Genomic DNA, 2909 nt, shown 5'->3' with positions numbered 1-2909 from the left:
CAAAGCACCTATATGGAACGAAAGATGAGTAATCAGAGGCTAGTATAAGATGTTCATTTTTAGCCGCTCGAAATAACGTTTTTATAAAAGTCTATTTAAAAATTTAGATATGATTTTTATTATGGTCTTGCAGCTGCTTGCAAAAAGCTAGCTTATCTTGCAGAAAAGCGATGCAATATGCAAGAATGTTGTTGGTACAGTGAACAACAGTGCCCTGAACTAGTCTGACAGAAAATTGCGTTCAAAACGACAACTGGTCAACTAATAAATATCAACTAAAGATTAGCATTAAAATCGGCAAATGTGGTGGCCACTAGCGGGTCTAAATAGTCTTGTGTTTGGTGACAACTGACCACCTCAATTTCGACCTTAGAGCAAAAATGGCATCAGAATCGTATGCTTTGATCAATTTGGGATCGAATGATACATATTTTGTTCATATTGTGGAAAGTCACTCTTGGGGGTATTTCTAGCGCTTTTCCGGTCCGCCGGCCCAGCGTGCACTGGTCGGAGGCTGAGGAGCAGGCGCGGAAAGGTTCCAGAAAAGGGTGAGTGATTTTCTTTCATTGCAATGTGATTGTGTCCGAGATCAGTGGAAGGCTTCTGTAGAAATTTCAGTAGGGTGGCTTAAGTGAAAATATATCAGGTTAGAATCCGGTAATAAGAATAAAGACATATAACGTTCCTCGTTCGTTAGTCTGTGGAATCAACGGCCATAAAATGTCCCGTATTCCTTCCATATGTCCAACCTAGCCCCAACGAGCAACTGGTAGACGGTGCTCGTCAAAATCTCGTCCGTGTCCGACCTAGCCCCGACGAGCAACTGGTAAACGGTGCTTGTCGCAACTCGCAACCTGTCCATATGTCCAACCTAGCCCCGACGAGCAACTGGTAAACGGTGCTTGTCGTAACCTGTCCATCCATATGTCCGACCTAGCCCCGACGAGCGACTGGTAAACGGTGCTTGTCGGAACCTGTCCATCCATATGTCCGACCTAGCCCCGACGAGCAACTGGTAAACGGTGCTTGTCGTAACCTGTCCATAGCGCTGTTCGGCAGCCGGCTATTTTGTGTGCAGGGTATGACGCATTCCGCGAGCCGACGTCACGGGCGATGACGTCGGCTCGCGCGCGAGCCGAGCGCCAACGACAAACTAACGGGAACCCTCGGACACCCTCGGGGCATAAACCGCGGAGTAGCATATTGAGCGAGTCTTATAAGGGAAATTCATATATTTTCTTTTCTAAAATGATAATCAGGGTGTCTCTTACCTTTTTATGTATCATTTAGGCTTACCTAACACTTCATTTGCCAAATATCTGCAATTTATTCAAACGAAGGTATTTTCAGTAAATATCAGTGCTAGGGGAGAGTGGTGCAGGAGGCCCCCCTTAAACTCAGTTGCTATTTTTAGACAACTGATAATATTTAAGAGCTAACGTGTGCATGCGCTGTGAGCATGCATCATTTTCCCGTACATATTTGCATTCAAAATGAATCTAGGGGGTACACAAACCGTGAACTTTAACATTTTGGAAAAATTTGCAAAAGGGCCTCTTACACTATGGGTAATATATTCCTGCCCGGGGCCGGGATGATTCAATAAATGTCACCGAGGTTTTTTAGCGAAAAATCCGAGGGCCGTTAGGCCCGAGGTGATTTTGCTAAAAAAAAGCGAGGTGACATTTATTGAATTCCCGGCCTTAGGGCTGGAAGGTGTTTCCCATACCTGCCAAAAAGCTCACAACTATATGATAGTGACGTCAGCAGCCGTGTGGTTCAACGTGTTTAACCACACCCCTTGAACCACACGGCTTGTAATATTAAAGCATTGCATTAAACTTTGAAAAGTGTGGTTACAGTGCACGTGCCATTTAAATGCCTGGATGTCTCGATTTAATCATGCAATGTAGCAGGTATGGGAAATGGTAAGACGCCCCCCCCCCCGGGCGTTTAACAAGGCAAGTCGACTTGTAAAAGACGCTTTGCGAACACAGCTGCAAGGCCTTTTATTTCGAAAAGCTAAGCAAATACGGTGTTATCGAAACGAAAAACACTTCCAAAGCGCTCGAACAACGCGAAAACTAGCACAACCAAACGCTGATGACCAACGAAAATTGTACCTATTACCTCTTAGAAAAGAAACAGAAAAAAGAAACAAGAACAAACTCCTTGAAAAAAGAATGCCACGCCTGCCGCAGGTGCAGGCGTTTAATCACCGGGGGCGTTTTTTATCGGGGGGCGTTTTATCATCCTCGAAGGGAGGGCCTCTTAAAAAATGCAGTGTTCTAACGTCACAATATTTATGGCTTATGAGACATTTGCAGCGCACCAGAACAGGGTCTATTCTGAAGCTAACATGTGACAATTTCGATGAGATAAGATTGTATTTGATAGCCATTGTTTTTTCAGATATATAAGGGTGATAAAGATGCATATGTCTAGCAAGTAAAGGGCCAAAAACAGAAAAGGACTTACCAAAAGTCGCTGCGACGCACCTGATGCCTCAGGTTTCGTGAGTTGTTGTTTCAAGAGGGCTTCTGCCTTACAAGAACATTAAAAAATAAATAACATTATTGGTTTGGTAAAAAAAGCGATGGGGCCTCTTACCGACCCTGGGCGTCTTACACGGATCTCCTCTATATACCGAAATCTTTTGAGTAAAAACTCCAACCAATAGAAATAAAAATAACTTATTTTATTCCAACCATTTCCTCCAAATTAACAACATAAAAACTCACTTTTACACATATCATTCATAATAAAGCATACTAACACGCCGCTTTTGACAATTGCGGCGTCGAGTGGCGCGCTGCTAGCGCTCTTTTTCGATCGCAGAGACCCTGCACGCGCGCGAGCACACTACGTCACGTCTGGGGGGCACAGGTATATGCAAAATCGCAGTGACG

Source organism: Amphibalanus amphitrite, unplaced genomic scaffold (assembly GCF_019059575.1).
Source record: "Amphibalanus amphitrite isolate SeventyFive unplaced genomic scaffold, NRLGWU_Aamphi_draft 000564F_arrow, whole genome shotgun sequence".
Lineage (NCBI taxonomy): Eukaryota > Metazoa > Arthropoda > Thecostraca > Balanomorpha > Balanidae > Amphibalanus > Amphibalanus amphitrite.
This window is presented reverse-complemented; position numbering follows the sequence as displayed.